At 35.1% G+C, this 20,336-nt stretch overlaps 1 non-coding gene across 1 annotated transcript; it reads left to right on the forward strand.

Annotated features, from left to right (window-relative positions):
• Nucleotides 1-18,972: 18,972 nt before the first annotated feature.
• On the forward strand, nucleotides 18,973-19,079 carry LOC121212112 (small nucleolar RNA R71). The gene has a single exon (XR_005907321.1). It is a non-coding gene; the product is annotated as a small nucleolar RNA R71 (small nucleolar RNA).
• The last annotated feature ends 1,257 nt before the right edge of the window (nucleotides 19,080-20,336 follow it).

The raw sequence follows: 20,336 nt of genomic DNA on the forward strand, positions 1-20,336 counted from the left end.
GTTGATGCTTTGAGTCAGAAATCATTGTTTGCATTACGTGCGATGAATACTCATTTAGTTCTGTCTGATGATAGTTCGATATTACCCGAATTGAAAGCGAGACCGTTATTTACTCAGTAGATTTGCGAAGCTCAGAAGGTTGATAATGAGACTGTAGCAAAATGAGGTCAGTGTGATTTGGATTCTGATTCTGAATATCGAATTGATAATGATGATTGTCTGAGATTTCGAGATCGTATTTGTGTTCCGAGAAATCCAGAGTTGATTCAGATGATTTTGCACGAAGCTCACAACAGTCTTTTATCTGTTCATCCGGAAAGTACGAAAATGTATAATGATTTGAAAGAGCTATACTGGTGCCTGGAATGAAAAAAGATATTTCTAACTTTGTTTCGAAATGCTTGATCTGTCAGTAAGTTAAAGCTAAACATCAGGAGTCATCCGATTTGTTACAATCGATTATGATTCCGGAGTGGAAATGGGATAAAATAATGATGGATTTTGTTTCGGTTTTACCCCTATCTCCGAGAAAGAAAGATGCGATTTGGGTTGTGGTTGACCGATTGACGAAATCAGCACATTTTATTCTGGTACGATTTGATTACTCGCTTGATAAGTTAGTTAAATTATACATTTCTGAAATTGTGTGATTGCACGGGGTGCCACTATCTATTGTGTTGGATAGAGATCCGAGATTCACTTCGAGGTTTTTGAAGAAACTGCAAGATGCTTTAGGTAATCATGCTGTTTGTTTCTATTGAAAGTAGATTCACTAAGGAATCCAGAAATATTAACTATTACTCCTAATTCTTTTTGTAAAATGTTTAGTGAATTTATAAAGTCAGAACAGGGGATTTAGAAATCGCTCTGACCCTGTCTCACTAAAATTCAAATATCTTTTAATCTACACTTCTTTTGCTTGCTCTATTTCTTTCATATGAAAATAGACTCAATAAGTTTTTATTGTATGTCTCATTCATCACCTAATTTCATTTATACTATTCTTGGTGATTTTTCAAGTTCACGTCACTGCTACTATTCAATACTATTTTAATGCTAATTTCACTTTTTCATTATTTCTTTGTATTAACTACCATTTAGGCATACATAACACCGAAACATGTTCTTCATTAGCCATTTCAATAGCTAATCATTATCAAATATTTACATACCATTCTTTATCCATATCATAAGGACATACACATAAAATGGCTAAGTCCCTATACATGCCATAAACTAGAACGTTTTTAAACGAAGATACCCATTTGGTAACTTGATAGTCGATAGTGTGAAGTGATCTCCGACGACCTCCAACCCGAGTTTGCTTTTAAGTGCTCTAAAACATGGGAAAGTGAAAGAAGTAAGCTTATAAAGCTTAGTAAGTTCACATTTAAAATAATAAGCATTAGCAATCAATTTAGCTTACTACTATGCTGTCATAATTTGCTTAAATAATGTTTAGTTCTTACTTTCCCATCTTACTCATTAGTAACTTTACCAAAGGCTCAGAATACAAAAGGAACCTTACTTAATAGCTTGCTTACATACCTGCAACATCTCACTTAACACATGAGTACTCTTTCATAATATAGGCATATTGCCAATCATGTCATAAAGTGTCACAAGCATAACTGAAAACTCATCATTTACTTAATACTTGATAATCTCAATTACTTACAATCTCAATATTAAATAAGCCTTAAATGCATACCTGTACTCTTTCTTTATGTTCTCACCTTGTCGTTTCTTTGACTTACTCTTTGGATTACTTGGGAACCTTTTCCTTTTTGAACTTACCATTGCCATGTCTTGACATGGTCTTACGTGGTATCCTTGCCTTATGAACTCACCAATGCCATGCCTTGGCATGGTCTTAAATGCCACCTTTGCCTTATAGTAACTCATCAATGCCATGTCTTTGACATGGTCTTACATGATTTCCTTGCCTTATAGAACTTATTAATGCCATGCGTTGGCATGGTTTTACATGGTATCCTTATCTTACCAAATGCCATGTTCCAAACATGCTCTTACATAGTATCCTTGTCTTATGAACTCACCAATGCCATGCCTTGGCATGGTCTTACATGGGACCTTTGCCTTATAGTAACTCATCAATGTCATGTCTTGACATGGTCTTACATGATTTCCTTACCTTGTAGAACTTATCAATGCTGTGCCTTGGCATGGTCTTACATGATATCATTATCTTAGTGCTAATGCCACATCTTGATGTGGTCTTACATGGAGTCCTTAATCAATGCCCATGCCATGTCTTGACATGGTTTTACACGGGATCCTTGCCTTACCAATGTCATGTCTTGACATGGTTTTACATGGTATCCTTAACCGTCAATTCCTCTTTAAATGCCATGTTATGAACATGGACTTTTCCGTCAATTCTTCCTTAATTTCCATGGTACAACCATGGACTTTGAGATATCAATGCCTTGTCAAGTCATAGCTGAAACATACTTGCTTAAATTCTCAAGGTTAGTCACATAACTCAATAATAACAATACTAATAACAATAATTGCATAATAATAAAATGCTACTTAACTTACATACTTACATTCTCAATCTCATCATATCATCAACTTAACTTATTCTCATCAAACTATGCTAGTCAATACTTTCTTGTTATCATACAAAGCCATAATACAAAATATGGTCTTACATATAAATTATACAAGTTCTCTTTCCAATATCGAATTATTATCGAACATTAATCATTATATCTGAAACTCAATACTAAAGTATTTATGGCCAAAATATCAATTTGTCATTCAAATATGCATAATTAAATGCTTGTTATCAAAACAAGAATTAAGAACACATAATTGAGAACAAGTTAAATATTTATCATACAAATCAGAAAATAATAACAAGATTCCTCTTAGGTTTCATTCCTCTTAGTTATTTAGGGGATTTAGTTCATAACTAAAAAGGAAAAAATCTCAGAAGAATAATGAATACAAAACTTAAAGAAAACCCAAAACTCCTGGAGGGAAATTGAGGGGAGATCTTCAGTCTTGATGGTGAATCCAGCTTCTGAGATGGATCAATCGGCTTCCCTCGAGCAGTTCCCTACCTCCTTCTCCTTGTGTGTCATTTTCTTCCTCCTCTAAGGTGTATTTATAGGCTTTGGAATTCCTAAAAGCCCTCAAAATCAGCCTTTTTTGAATTGGATCAACTTGGGCTCGGCAGGGACACGCTCGTGTGACACGTCCGTGTTTTACCCATGTGAGTCGTGCTTCGATTTTGCCAAATTGACACTGCCGTGTGGTCTTCCCGTGTGAGGAAGTCCAGGCCGTGTTGATTTCGTACATTGGCCCATTTTCTCTGTGTTTGGCCCTTTTCTCGTTCCTTTCACTCTCCTATGCTCTCCTAAGTATAAAACATGAAATTAAGGCATTAGGAGCATTGAATTCACCAATTCTAAGGGACAATCATCCATAAAATGTGTTAAGCATGGGGTAAAAATATGTATAAATTACGGTTTATCAAATACCCCCACACTTAAGTATTTGCTTGTCCTCAAGCAAAATTCTCAACTCATAATCAAAATAAATTCTTCTCAACTTATAATTTCTATCGATAATGTCTCAAAATAATCCATAGGTAATCATACATTTGAAAGAACATCAAAGTTTCAAACATTCTAAGTTGAGTATTTAATCATGCAAAACTTAGGCATCTCCTCTTATCTAAGTGGTTATCTCGATTCAATATCTCATGAAGTTTAACATCCTCACTAAAGATTCACTCAAATCACTTTAAAGTGTTTAAAGGCAATGAAAGTAGCACTCATCAGTCAATACGAAAAGTTATTACCACAGGCTTGAATGAAAATCACATCTCTACCACTATAAATTAAGATGATACATCGATCAAAAGGTCTTTAGAGGGTTGTAATGAGGCTTGGTTAGGGAGTGTGGTCACAAGCTGAAAGAAAAGTTAGAATCGAGATTGAATTGAAAAATCACTTAACTAGAAAAAGATTTAATCATCACTTGCATACAACAGAGCTTCTTCTTAGAATATGTAATTTAACTTCTTTGGCTCAAAAGATCACTACTACTAATAAGTATATATACATTTTTTTATATTAAGATCAAGCTAAATAACTAACTATTAAGAATAGGACATAGCTAAGCAATTTATTCAAATCAAATCTCGACAAAAATAGGGATCAAAATAATCAAGGGGATTTCAACAATAATGGGTTAAAGGTTAATATTAAGGGCAATACAAGACCTGGCTTGTTAGGCTCAAGGGGGTTCACTAGGGGTTAATCGTAGAGGTAGGCTTTTCATGGCATGAGTGGGTTAATCCTAAGTGCCATAATCATTTTGACATATCAAATCAAACGGTGTGGTCTTGACATGCATAATCAAGCAAGTTCTAGAATAACAGTTCAATACTAATGCACTCAAAGCAATAATAAAAGTGAGCATGATAGAATTAATAGATGCTCAAAAGGCTAAAAAATCTCACAAGAATTATGTCTTTTTGATGTTTAAAACTTGTGAATTCCAACTCAAAGTAATGCCTAAACTTTAGGGAAACAACCTAAAATTTTAAATTCTTAAAAATCAACTTATCATGCTTGATTCTCTAATGTCTTAAAGTTTAAACAATCAATCCATAAATGCCTATTTTTTTATTCAAGATATATCAATCAAAATCATAAATCAATCAAAATTTATCCTAAATATGATATGTGTAATATCCCGAATTAGGGCTTAATCGGAATAGTGGTTTCGTGACCACAAATCTGAGATAGAAATAATTATTTTATGATTATTTTGAGGTCTATGATATGATTGCATGATTGTGTGAAAATTTTGTGAAGAAATTCTATGCATAAAGTGCTTAATTTGAAGTTAGGGCCTAAAATGAATAAGTTGCAAAACTTGCATTCTAGAAGTTTCTAGTATGAAATTGCTTTGAAATATTAATTAGGAGGTATTAAATAGAATTTGACCAATTTCAAAGTTTATGGACAAATATTGGACATGAATGGAATTTTTGGAAAGTTTAGTAGTAAGGGCATTTTGGTCATTTAGGGGTAAAATGAATTAAAATACAAAATTAAAAGCCAATTTTGCTCATCTTCTTCACCATGGACGTGTATACCAAGGGAGGCTCCATGGTTAGGGTTTCCAAGCTTCCAAGCTCGATTGTAAGTCCGTTCTAGCCTTGTTTTTAATGATTTTTACGTTTTTGGAGTCCCGGTAACTTGATTTAGCTTATGCTAGCAATAATTCAACCTAGGGTTCATATTTGGAAAAATACCCATAGGTGAAATTTGTGTATTTTGGTGTTTTATGATAGAATATGAGGTTTTAAATTATGTTAGATAACTTGTGCTACTCAATTTTAAGTGAAAACGAGCAAAATGGCTTAATCGGTAAAAATAACTAATAGTCATAAGTACATGTTAGAGTGAGAATTTGATGTTTCCATAGAAGGGAAAAATGATCAGCATGTCATAAAACATAAGAAAATAGGATGAAGTTTAATTTCCGAACCTTGGGGAAAAAGTGCAAATATGCAAAAGTTTAGGGGTCAAAATGAAAATTTTTAAAAATATGATTTTTGGACCTGTATGAATAGTGTGACTAATTATTAGGCTAGATGTGATATTATAGATGAAGGAAATCGAGATTTGGGCTTAAATCGGGAAAATACAAGGTTATGGACTAAAATGGTAAATTGCTGTTTTTGGATCGAGGTAAGTTCGTATGATAATAATAATGCAATGTTATGTTTGAATTATATTTCTTACTATTATTGCATATATTTTATGATTTAATATATTGGAAAAGTTGATGGAATGGTGTTTATGATGTGGAAATATGACATGAAAGAATGTTACATGAAATGCAAGAAAATGAAGATACATGACAAGTGATATATGAAATATGTGATATATGTTATGTAAATTCTTAAAAGCTGATTTGATATTTGAGTTGTGTCTTATTATACTATGAATGGACAGTTGGTACTATGGATAGTGAGATCGACACTTCGAGTAAATTCGTACATAAATAATCTATCGATTTTTTTATGTTATTATATTTTGATATCATATGAAATGTGGCTGCCTATCAAATGGTTATTTGATGTAAATTCTGAATTTAAATTGATTACGGACAATTTAGTAAAATGTTGAAAAGTGAGGAATTTCCCGATTGAACCTTCGGAATAAAAACGATACGAATGATCTATTGTGAGGTCGCATGTGTAGTACTAAGTGCAGGCTACTATGCGTACCCGAAAACTGTGATCACGTGTGTAGTACTAAGTGCAGGCCACTACGTGTAGCAGATGGTTAGGCCACATGTGCAGTACTAAGTGCAGGCTATTACGTGTACCGGATAATTGGTCACGTGTGTAGTACTAAGTGCAGGCTACTACGTGTACCGGATAATTGGTCGCATGTGTAGTACTATGTGCAGGCTACTATGCATACCAGATAGCTTTGGCTACAAGTGTGAAAATATGTGCAGGCAATTGAATATCAGTTATTATTCCGAAGAGTTCAACGGGAAAATCGATTAAGTAAAAATACAATTGAACATGATTATATGATGAATCAGTGTAGGTATATGTTTATGAAAAATTATGAGCAATGTGCTCGATAATTGGGTGAATTTCGATAAGACAACATGGATTAAGTTGAATTATGTAAGAATGAATTTTAGTGGTAAAACAGTGTTGGACAGCAGCAGTTGCATGACTTTGAAAATTCACTAAACATTGTGGAAGTTGAATAAAAATGCAAATGATATATGAAAATAAATCTTAATGAGTCTATTTTCATATGAAAGAAACAGGGGAAGCAAAAGAATTCTATATTGTGCGATATTTGAATTCTTGTGAAACAGGGTCTGAATGAATTCGAGATTCCCTGTTCTGACTTTATAAATTCACCATAAATTGTAAAAAATTATTAAGAGTCATACCTTACATGGATGGTGTGACAGCCCAAAATTGACCCTAGTCGGGAAGTGGTTTCGGGACCACTAAACCGAGTCATAAAAATAATTAACCGTCATAATTGATGCTCATTATATGTACATGTGCATGTGTGAAAATTTCGTGTTTGAATTTTGTTAATTGTAAGTGAATTTTATCAAATAGGACTTATGTGAGAAAATTTTGAAATGTGCTAGGCAAATGCAAAGTGGCCTATTAATGCATATTGTGAAAATGATGGGTTTGCATGTCAATTTACCCAAATTAAGGCATAGTGGCCGGCCATGCTATGAGTGGAAACATGTCACAAACATGTTATGTTAGTGAGGTATGTTAGGAAAAATAAAATAAGGAGTATGGGTAATAAAGAAATGGAAACAAAAAAAAAAGTGTGGTTGTTTCCCCCCCCCATTGCCGTGAGTTAAAGAAAAGAAAAGAAAAAATTTTGTTCATCCTTTTTCATCTTCTTTTGGCCGAAAATTCTAAGGAAGGAGGAAGGAGTTCTTGCTTCATGTTTGGTTTGGAAGAGGATTAGGAGGAGGTTTGGCCATACTTGTATCTAGATCAAGGTATGTTTGGTGATGTTCCATGAGATGCATGCATGTTTTAGTTGTTAGCTTGAGTTCTACCTAGCCCATGGTCTAAATCTTGCTATGTGATGGAAATGACACTCGGCCATGGATGCATCATTCTTGCTTGGTGTTGATGTTGTGTCGGTGAGATACCAAGTTATTTTCGTGACCAAGTTGAGATTTGAATTTTTGGAATAAGTAAGGTTTTCGGCTATGGAGATTAATAAGGGTGATGGTTGTGTTTCATGCTAAATCTAGATGAAAAATGGTAGTTACTTACATCTTGATGATTATGAGTTTCTTTCTTGGTTCTACCTTAGATCCATGAAGTATATTTTTATTTGGTGTTGTTGGAAGTATCGGCCATGGTATATCCATGAGTGTGATTTATGCTTATTGCATGGTAGGTAAGATTTATGTTTTGGATATATGTTTAAATTTGGTTATAATCAAAATTTGGGATTCGGCTCTTGCACATATATATATATATGATTGCACATGATGGTGCTTCGGTTATGGATTAAATGATGGATGGTATTGAGTATAATATGGAATGCATTAGTTAGTAAAATGTATGTCATTTATGTGTGGTATTAAGTATATAATCGGCCTCAACATAGACATGCATATTCGGCCATAGGAAGAAGATTGGTGTTGCATGTATTCGGTTAGAGGCAAGCATATTGATGCTTTTGTCTTGGCTTAGAAAATTCGGCCAAGGGGGAAATATTAGCTAGTATGTTGAATTCGATTCGTGATTTCGTACACATGTGACTCTAATGTCTAATGTATATATGGGCTAAGTACCTTGAGCTTCTCTTTTGATGTTCGAATGAATTGTATTAAATTGCTTGATGTGATTAAAAATGCGTATGACCATTGTGTATTTGAGCTAAAAGGGTGGCCATATGACCTATCAAACTCCTTGTCATATTCGGCCATAAGCTAGCAAAATGAGACTTTAATGAGTTAAATTTGTTTGAATTAGCTCAAGAGCTTAGAGGACCCCAGTTGGATAAGGGAAAGGAAAAAGTGGTCGAGTAGCCATCGGAATCGTTCGACAACATCCGAGGTAAGTTCTTGAGTAAAAGAGCTTAAATTATGATTTGATTAGATCATGTTTTAAGCAAATCAAAATCATGCTCCTTGTGTGTGGCTATTGAGCCTAAATTGCAAGAATGATAAGTGTCTTGTGTTTGAGTTTTGCTAACGAAAACGAAATACGAATGTGCCATGATTTATTGTTAAATGTGCATGGTTATTTGAATGATGTCTGGGCTAAGTCCCGAAGGCTTTGTGCTAAGTGACCATATCCGGACTAAGATCCGAAGGCATTTGTGCGAGTTACTATATCCGGGTTAAGTCCCGAAGGCATTTGTGCGAGTTACTAAATCCGGGTTAAGTCCCGAAGGCATTTGTGCGAGTTACTATAACTGGGCTATGTCCCGAAGGCATTTGAACGAGTAGCTATATCTGGTTAAATTCCGAAGGTACGTGATTTGGGAATGAATGATCTTGCTGTAAAAATTTCAGTTAATACGCTTGAAACATCCCAACATTGAGGTATGTTTCGTATGTGCTTTGAATTAGTTGAGCCCTTACAAATAAGTATTCGCTCAGTTGATAAATGAGCTACCGGCCTTTGGCTAAGTTGATCTTTGTGTATGAATAAAAGGGTTGGTAATGTGAAGTAAGTATGATATTGAAAAATTGTGCATATGAAATTATCCGTTTAGCTACATGAATGCTATACTTTTGTTATGCTGGAATCCCTTGCTCAAAACTTACTAAGCATAAATTGCTTACTCCGTCTCCTTGATTCTCTGTTTTATAGATTTTGGTTCTCCAGCTATCGGACTCAGGATTTTGAAGTCGAAGTCGCCCACACTATCAAAGGGCCCCCCTTTTTGGTACAATTTTGGTTGAACTTCGAAATGGCATGTATAGGACTACCCGTTTGTTGTGGGTCATGGACCCTTTGGACTTGTATAATTTTGGATAGCCATGCGAAAATGGCTTATATATGTTTGAGTATAATGTTATAATCATTTGGTGTGGATATGCTTGACAAGGATTGGCCATGGGAATGGTTAATCACTATCATAAATTGTGCTATTTATGCAAAAAGGGCTAGTTGAATCATGGAAACTATGAAATAGGTAAAGTCTACCTTAAAGGCAGATGCTGACAGCAGCAGTGATGTAGATTTGGAAAATCACTAAAAATAGTAGGAATGGAATTAAATAGTGAATAAATTATGTAAACGAACCTTGATGAATCTATTTTCATAGGAAAGTAACGAAACAATCATACGGACAGTATGTTAAGAGATATTCAGGTTCTCGTAAGACAGGGCCAGAACGGTTTCTGGATTCCCTGTTTCGACTTTGGAAATTCATTATAAATTAACCAGAGATAGTTAGGAGTCATGCCATATATGTATAGATTCCTTTTTGAGTCTAGTTTCTATAGAAGCAAACGACATCAGTATTGAAGCCCTGTACAGGGAGATATCCAAGTCGTAATGCGCAAAGGTCAGTGTAGTCGATCCCTGTAACATAGGATACTTTGACTAATAAACTGTACTAATTGGCCCAACCAAAAATTCTAGAAAAAAATATGTAGATGGGCATATGAGTCTAGTTTGAGGGAAAATTTACGGAACTGGATTCCGAGTTTCTGAACTCAAGATATGATTTTTAAAGTGACTAGTATGCAGATTGGCAGTGTCTGGGAAATTTTATTTATAAGTGGTTAAAGTCTGTTAACACCTCGTGTTTGACTCCGGTGACAGTCTCGGGTTCGGGGTGTTACAGATGGATTCCTTATTTAGTATATTTTTAAGGAAAACAAACTTCATGGTCGTTGGAATTCTGTACAGGGAGAAATTTGGTTCGTAGTGCATAGAGGTCAGAGTAGTCGTACTCTGAAACAGGGGAGACTTTAACTAATAAACTGTACTAATTGGCCAAACCAAAAATTCTGGAAATTTTACGGGAGAAATATATATGAATCTAGTTTTAAGGAAAATTAACAAAACTAAATTTAGAGTTTTGTAGCTTCAGATATGAATGATTTAGTAATTGTAACTCGATAACACATCTTAACCTAAATATGTGTAATTGTACAATTATAGTGTTTTATCTTGAAAAGCATGGTAGTAATTGCTTATTATTTTCATATGAATTTACTAAGCGTAAAGCTTACCCATCCTCTCCATTTCTTTAGTATTGGCAGGTCAGCTTGGGGTTGGAGATCGTCGGAGGCAAAATCACACTATCAAACTATCATTTTTGGGAAAATTAATTCAAATATTAGAAATATCAAGTGAGTGGCATGTATAGGAAGTTGGTTTGTGATATGTATTTTTATTACGATTTTGACCTTATGTATCAGTCTGCATTGAGTTATCGTATATGATCATGAGATGTGGTCCTTATCCATTATGGTTTATAAGTTTAATTAATCGTGCCATGTCCTACGTTTTGATGTGATGATATAGTTAGCTTTGTTTGTTATGCATGTGTTCGAAAAGTTTTGAATTAAATGAAATTTTATGGCCCCATTTTCGTCTGTGTATTGTTAAGTCTGGTAATGCCTCGTACTCTGTTCCGGCCTTGGATACGGGTAAGAGGTGTTACAAGGGCCTAATCGGAATAGTGGTTTCGTGACCACAAATCTAAGATAGAAATAATTATTTTATGATTATTTTGAGGTCTATGATATGATTGCATGATTGTGTGAAAATTTCGTGAAGAAATTCTATGCATAAAGTGCTTAATTTGAAGTTAGGGACTAAATTGAATAAGTTGCAAAACTTGCATTCTAGAAGTTTCTAGTATGAAATTGCTTTGAAATATTAATTAGGGGGTCTTAAATAGAATTTGACCAATTTCAAAGTTTATGGACAAATATTGGACATGAATGGAATTTTTGGAAAGTTTAGTAATAAGGACATTTTGGTCATTTAGGGGTAAAATGAATTAAAATATAAAATTAAAAGCCAATTTTGCTCATCTTCTTCACCATGGACGTGTATACCAAGGGAGACTCCATGGTTAGGGTTTCCAAGCTTCCAAGCTCGATTGTAAGTCCGTTCTAGCCTCGTTTTTAATGATTTTTTTACGTTTTTGGAGTCCAGGTAATTTGATTTAGCTTATGCTAACAATAATTCAACCTAGGGTTCATATTTGGAAAAATACCCATTGATGAAATTTGTGTATTTTTGTGTTTTATGATAGAATATAAGGTTTTAAATTATGTTAGACAACTTGTGCTACTCGGTTTTAAGTGAAAACGAGCAAAAGGGCTTAATCGGTAAAAATAACTAATAGTCATAAGTACATGTTAGAGTGAGAATTTGATGTTGCCATAGAAGGGAAAAATGATCAAAATGTCATAAAACATAAGAAAATAGGATGAAGTTTAATTTCTGAACCTTGGGGGAAAAAGTGCAAATATGCAAAATTTTAGGGGTCAAAATGAAAATTTTTAAAAATATGATTTTTGGACCCGTATGAATAGTGTGACTAATTATTAGGCTAAATGTGATATTATAAATGAAGGAAATCGAGATTCAGGCTTAAATCGAGAAAATACAAGGTTATGGACTAAAATGGTAAATTGCTGTTTCTGGATCGAGGTAAGTTCGTATGATAATAATAATGCAATGTTATGTTTGAATTATATTTCTTAATATTATTGCACATATTTTATGATTTAATATATTGGAAAAGTTGATGGAATGGTGTTTATGATGTGGAAATATGACATGAAAGAATGTTACATGAAATGCAAGAAAATGAAGATACATGACAAGTGATATATGAAATATGTTATATATGTTATGTAAATTCTTAAAAGCTGATTTGATATTTGAGTTGTGTCTTATTATACTATGAATGGACAATTGGTACTATGGATAGTGAGATCGACACTTCGAGTAAATTCGTACATAAATAATCTATCGATTCTTTTTACGTTATTATATTTTGATATCATATGAAATGTGGCTACCTATCAAATGGTTAATTGATGTAAATTATGAATTTAAATTGATTATGGACAATTTAGTAAAATGTTGAAAAGTGAGGAATTTCCCGATTGAACCTTCGGAATAAAAACGATACGAATGATCTATTGTGAGGTCGCATGTGTAGTACTAAGTGCAGACTACTATGCGTACCCGAAAACTGTGATCACGTGTGTAGTACTAAGTGCAAGCTACTACGTGTATTAGATGGTGAGGTCACGTGTGTAGTACTAAGTGCAGGCTACTATGCATACCAGATAGCTTCGGCTACAAGTGTGGAAATGGGAAAATGTGCAGGCAATTGTGTATCTGTTATTATTCCGATGAGTTCAACGGGAAATCGATTAAGTGAACTTTAGTAGTAAAATAGTATTAGACAGCAGCAGTGCATGAATTTGAAAATTCACCAAAAATTGTGTAAGTTGAATTAAATTTAAAAAACAATTATGGAAATATAGCTTAATGAGTATTTTCACCTGAAAGAAACAGGGGAAGGAAAAGAATTCTATATTCTGTGATATTTGAATTCTTGTGGAATAGGGTCTGAATCAATTCGAATTCCACTGTTCTGACTTTAGAAATTCACCATAAATTGTAAAAAAATTATTGAGAGTCATACCTTACATGCATGGATTCCTTATTGAATCTAATTTTAAGGGAAACAAATGACATGGTCGTTGGAATTCTGTACAGGGATAAATTTTGTTCGTAGTGCACAGGGGTCAGAGTAGTCATACCCTGAAACAGGGGAGACTTTAACTAATAAACTATACTAAATAGCCCAACCAACAATTCTAGAAAAAAAATAGTAAGTAGACATATGAGTCTAGTTTCATATAAAATTTACGGAATTGGATTTCGAGTTTTGTAACTTGAGATATGATTTTTTTAACACCAGGACTCCAGAAAACAGCCTGTCCTGAATATGTGTAATTGTATAATTATAGTGTTTTATCTTGAAAAGCATGGTAGTAATTTCTTATTATTTTCATATGAACTTACTAAGCATAAAGCTTACCCATCCTCTCCATTTCTTTAGTATTGGCAGGTCGGCTCGGGGTTGGAGATCGTCGGAGGCAAAATCACACTATCAAACTATCATTCTTGGGAAAATTAATTCAAATATTAGAAATATCAAGTGAGTGGCATGTATAGGAAGTTGGTTTGTTAGGAAGTTGGTTTGTGATATGTATTTTTATTATGATTTTGACCATACGTATCAGTCTGCATTGAGTTATCGTATAAAATCATGAGATGTGGTCCTTATCCATTATGGTTTATAAGTTTAATTAATCGTGCCATGTCTTATGTTTTGATGTGATGATATAGTTAGCTTTGTTTGTTATGCATGTGTTCGAAAAGTTTTGAATTAAATGAAATTTTATGGCCCCGTTTTTGTCTATGTGTATTGTTAAGTCTGGTAATGCCTCGTGCTCTGTTCTGGCCTTGGATACGGGTAAGAGGTGTTACAATATGAGAGCTTTTCAAAAGAACAAGGCAGTCATTCAGGGATTTTTCTGATAATGACATGAATATCCCCCACCCTTAAGATGTACATTGTCCTCAATGTACAAAGATAGATATTTTGACAAATGTAAGTGTAAGTTCATAAGATAGGGAGAAAAGTGAAACTTCCTGATTTAAAAATGGATGAAATTCCTGGATTAGCGAGAGCAAGTTGTTGGAAATAAAGCTGGAGGACAAACATGATTCTGAAGGACAAAAGGAGAATTGGGGGACTAATTTGATAGTAATCATAAAGATAAGTCGTGTTTAAAAATAATAGAATCTTCAAAAATTAATAAAAAGAAAAATAAAATAAGATAGATAATCTAATTTTCAAGTGGCACGGTCAGTTCATATGCCCGTGTGGATCGTGTCCCGCCCGTGTTTGTCACGAAGTGAGATGTTGTCACACGGCCTTCGGGCACGCCCGTGTGTCTAGGCCGTGTGGCTACATGATCATGTTACACGACTGTGTGTGATGTGGTTCGCTTTTCCTACGGTCGTGTAGCTCTGCATGCCCGTGTTCATTTGGCAGATTTGACCATGGCCAGGTCGCACGCCCGGGGCCACTTATCACATCCCGTGTTGGGAAAGATAACTTTTACCCTATTTTCACACGGCCGTATCGCACGGTCGTGTTTCCATCCGTGGTTGTCACACGGACTGAAGCACGGTCGTGTGATCTACCGTGTAGAGTTGGGAACCTGTGCTCAAAGACTCTGTTAGTGACCTAGATGTTTAAAAATTGAAATTTAAATAATTTGAAACCGTTAGTACTCGAGTTGCCTCCCTAGAAGTGCTTGTTTATAGTCTAAGCTCGACTGTTACCTTGTTGGTTTATTCAGGGCGGTTTGTGGGGTCGTAGCTCCTCTCCATCATCTTTAAAATTATCACCATTATAAAGTTTGAGACGATGTCCATTTACTTTGAAAGTACCGTGTGATGGGTGACTTACCTCTATTGTGTCATATGGAAGAACAGATTGAATTATGAAAGGTCCTGACCATCGTGATTTAAGTTTCCCAGGAAACAATTTGAGTCTTGAGTTGTATAGTAGGACAAGATCTCCAACTTCAAATTGTTTTCGTTGCTTTAGACGAGTATCATGGCGCCGTTTTGTTGCTTCCTTGTATAGGCGTGAGTTTTTGTATGCATTGGCTCGCCACTCATCAGGTTCGTTCAGTTGCATCAACCTGTTTTTTCCTGTCCGTTGGCATTTGTCACATGAAGTAACGTACATATTAGCGTCTTTGAATAACGAGGCCAATAAAAACCTGATTCAAGTATTTTATGTGCGGCCTTAGTTCCACTATAGTGTCCTCTAGTTGGCCTTGAGTGGCAATGCTCCAATATTTTTGATGTTTCTGATCTTGTAATGCATCTTCTAATGACTTGATCTGCACATCTGCGAAAAAGAAAGGGGTCGTTCCAAAAGTAATTTTTCACATCATTAAAGAATCGCTTCTTTTGTTGGTGTGTTAACCCTTTTGGGATAATGCTAGCGGCTAAAAAATTTGTGATGTCTACAAACCAAGGTACCTCAGAGTTAGATATAGCGAAGAAATGTTCTTCAGGAAACGAACCATTTATTTCAACTTCATCTAGTTCTTTAGTATTGGAGTTCTCAAGCCTAGACAGATGATCAGCCGCGAGATTTTCAGCTCCTTTCTTATCCTGAATTTTCAAGTCAAATTCTTGCAATAGGAGAATCCAAATAATGAGTCAAGGTTTTGCATCAGTTTTAGTTAAAAGGTAGCGAAGGGCAGAATGGTCAGTGTAAACAAAAACTTTAGACAATATGAGATGTGATTGAAATTTATCAAATGCAAAAACCACAACTAGCAATTCTTTTTCCATAGTAGTATAATTCTCTTGTGCAGCTGTCAAAGTTTTGCTAGCATAATAGATAGGTTGAAAATGCTTGTCTCTTCGCTGTCCCAATACTGCACCTACTGCAAAATCACTCGCATCACACATTAATTCAAATGGTAAGTTCCAATCAGATGCAATTATGATTGGAGCATTAATTAATTTATCCTTTAAAGTTTTAAATGCTTCTAAACACTCTTGATTGAAATTAAAAGGTATATCTTTTTCTAGCAATTTAGTCAAAGGCTTAGCTATTTTAGAAAAATCCTTAATAAATCTTCTATAAAAACCAGCATGTCCTAAAAAGCTTATAATAGCCTTAACTGAACTAGGAGGGGGTAATTTTTCGATTGTTTCTATTTTAGATTTGTCCACTTCAATCCCTTTACTAGAAATTTTATGCCCTAATACAATACCTTCTTAAACCATGAAGTGACATTTCTCCCAGTTAAGCACAAGGTTCATTTCCTCACATCTTATTAAAACTCATTTTTAATTTTTAAGGCAGAGATGGAAAGAGTTACCGAATACCGAGAAATCATCCATAAATACTTTCATGATATCTTCCACGAGTACGTCAAAGATGGCCATCATACAACACTGAAAAGTGGCAGGAGCATTACATAATCCAAAAGGCATTCTACGATAAGCGAACGTACCATATGGGCATGTGAATGCCATATTTTCTTGATCTTCAGGAGCTATTGAGATTTGGAAGTAGCCAGAGAGTCCGTCTAAAAAGCAGTAGTACATGTGCCCGGATAATCTTTCCAACATTTGGTCAATGAATGGCAAGGGAAAGTGATCTTTTCTTGTGGCATCATTCAATTTTTTGTAGTTAATACAAACTATCCATCCTGTGACTGTCCTTGTTGGGATCAATTCATTCTTCCTGTTGGTCACAACTGTCATGAATCCTTTCTTAGGGACAACCTGCACTGGACTTACCCAAGAACTGTCAGAAATAGGATAAATAATTCCAACATCTAGAAGTTTAATTACCTCGGCTTTAACAACTTTCTTCATGTTAGGGTTCAGTCGTCTTTGAGCTTGCACAGACGGCTTGTATTCATCTTCCATCAAAATTTTGTGGGTGCAAAAAGAAGGGCTGATTCCTTTAATGTCAGAAATTTTCCAAGCTATGGCCTTTTTATGTTCTTTTGAGACTTGGATTAATTCCTCTTTCTCTTTGGGTTGCAAGTTAGAAGCAATAATAACTGGTAATGTAGAATTATTTCCAAGGAATGCGTATTCCAAGTGGTTTGGTAATTGTTTAAGTTCCAGTTTAGGAGGCTCTTCAATAGAGGGTTTTTGCTTAAGTTCATCGTTTATCTTAATGCCTTCATATTCTACTTGTCTTGAAGAATGCTCATTAGTTTCATCATCTGTTTCCTCCTCTTGAGCCAGATACAGTTCTATCGCGTCCTTCTGTATAATTTCCTGAAAAGAGTCTTGAGTAGTATGATCAATAGAGTCAATAAAATAACATGAATCATCCTGTTCCCTAGAAAACCTCAGAGCATCATAAATTTTAAAGATAATCTCCTCGTCACCTACTCTAAGTACCAATTTACCATCACCCACATCGATTACAGCCCTAGTAGTGCTACAAATGGGCGCCCTAAAATTAAGGGCACTTCCACATCTTCGTCCATGTTAAGTACAACAAAGTCAACAGGAAATATGAATTTATCTATTTTCACAAGTACGTCTTCTATAATACCCTTAGGATATTTAACAGATCTATCAACTAATTGAATACTCATCCTAGTGGGTTTAGGTTCCCTAAGACCAAGTTGTTTGAACATTTTATATGGCATCAAATTAATGCTAGCGCCTAAATCAGCTAGTACTCTCTCAACATTCAGACTACCAATTAAACAAGGGACAATAAAACTTCCTGAATCTTTTAGTTTGGTTGGCAGTTTGTTTTAGAGTATGGCTGAGCACTCCTCGTTGAGTTCTACTGTAGATAAGTCCTCGAACTTCCTTTTATTTGTTAGAAGCTCCTTCAAAAATTTTGCTATGCAGACATCTGCGAGATGGCTTCAACAAAAGGTAAATTGATATGTAATTGCTTAAAAAGTTCAAGAAACTTACCGAATTTTGCATCAATGCGGTCTTTTTTCAATTTTGCTAGGTATGGAACTGGTGGTTTATATTCTTTCGGCACTGGTTTGTCACTATTTTCGGGTTTTTCTTCCCCCCTTTCACTCATCATGACCTTTTGTGTTAGCTTCTTTTCAAATTCCACTAACACTTTCCCACTCCTTAGTGTGACTGCTTTTACATGCTCTTTTGATTTGGGGTTACTAGGTAGACTTCCTAGTGGTCTTTTCGAAATTAGTTTGGATAGCTAGCCTATATGAGTTTCGAGCCCTTGGATCGAAGCTTGTTGACTTTTAAGTGCTATCTCGGTGTTCTAAAAATGGGTTTTTGACACCAAGATAAATTTAGATAGCATCTCTTCAAGGTTCAATTTTTTCCTGTTGATAGGGTGGTTGTTGAAAACCCGAAGGATGTTATGGTCTTTGATTTCCTTGACCGCCCCACGAGAAATTGGGATGGTTCCTCCAACCTGCATTATACGTGTTACTATATAGGTTATTTTGGGATCTAGAGTTATTGTTACCCATATATTGGACTTGTTCCTCCTCGATGTTAGGGTTGAAGGGCTGATACTCTGTGCATGGTCCTCCTCCATTCGTCTCGCACCTCATTACTGGATGTACCTGAGTAGAACCAAGTAAACCATCAATCTTTTTATTTAAAAGTTCTACCTGGTTTGACAGCATAGTAACTGAATCGACGTTATAAACGCCTGCTATTTTAGTTGGCTTAGTCCTCATGACTTGCCACTGATAGTTATTCAGTGACATCTCTTCAATAAATTCGTAAGCCTCTTCAAGTGTTTTGTTGTTGATGGTCCCCCAACTGCTGCATCAATCATCTACCGAGTTGAAGGATTCAGGCCATTATGGAACGTTTGAACCTGTAGCCAAAGCGGTAACCCATGGTGAGAGCACCTTCTCAAAAGGTCCTTGTATCTCTCCCATGCATCGCAGAGTGTTTCTAAATCCATTTGCACAAACGAAGAGATATCATTACGTAATTTGGCTATTTTGGCCGATGGAAAATCTTTTAATAAAAATTTTTCGGTCATTTGTTCCCAAGTAGTAATTGACCCTCTTGGTAACGAGTTCAACCACTGTTTAGCTTTGTTCCTCAATGAAAAAGGGAATAATCGAAGACAAATGGCATCGTCAGAAACGCCATTAATTTTAAATGTATTGCAGAATTCTAGGAAATTTTCCAAGTGACTGTTTGGATCTTTATCCTGCAAGCCATTAAACTGAACAAATTGTTGTATCATTTGAATAGTGTTAGGTTTTAGTTCAAAATTACTCGCAGCAATAGCAGGCCTAACTATACTTGACTCAGTTCCTGTTAAAGTAGGTTTAGCATAATCATACATAGTACGAGGAGTAGGATTCTGATTTGCTAGTTCAACGGGTATCGCAGGAGGTAGCTAATTGTCTTGATTTTCAGCCATCTCCTTGGTTGGGGTTTGAATATCGTCCTTTTGCTCGTTTTCTGTTATCTTAAGCTTCGCCTTATTTCTCTTTGGTTTCTGCGAACTGTGCGATCGATTTCTTCATCAAAAAGTAGTAGTCCTGACGGGTTTCTTCTAGTCATAAACTATAAAAACCTGCCAAGAGAAAGAAAAAGTAAATTAATAAAGAATAATAAAAATAAAATAAAATTAACTTGCAAAAAAAATGACTAAAGTAATAAAAATTGAGCGTTCCTAATATCTTAGTTCCCCGGTAACGGCGCCAAAAACTTGATCGCAATTTTCGTGTGATAGGTTTTAAATATTTATAAAGAATCATTCTTGAAACTAACTATTATCACGATGTAGGCAAGTGTACCTATCGAATAGTAGTATAGTTTTAGCAAGACCGGATTGTCAAACCCATAGGAACTAAAAGTAATAGTAATGACTGTCTTTTTATTATCTAGCCTAAGAATAAGGGGGTTTTGTTTTAACTAACTAATTATCTAAACTAAGAACTCACAGAAAATAGAATTAGGGAATTACTGTTGGAAAACGATTGAATTAAGACAATACCTAAGGAAAAATCCACCTAGACTTCACTTGTTATTCTGGCTCCGAATCGGACGATTTATTCATTTAACTTGTTCCGTAGAGATCCCTAAGTTATGTTATTATCCCTATTCAAGACTAATAACGTCTAATCCCTAGATTGAATAATTGAGACTTTTCTCTAATTAACGCCCTAGGGTTGCATTAACTCGATCTATGGATCCCCTTATTAGGTTTCACCCTAATCTGGCAAAATCTTTTCAC

Source organism: Gossypium hirsutum, chromosome A12 (assembly GCF_007990345.1).
Source record: "Gossypium hirsutum isolate 1008001.06 chromosome A12, Gossypium_hirsutum_v2.1, whole genome shotgun sequence".
In the NCBI taxonomy this organism is placed as follows: Eukaryota; Viridiplantae; Streptophyta; class Magnoliopsida; order Malvales; family Malvaceae; genus Gossypium; species Gossypium hirsutum.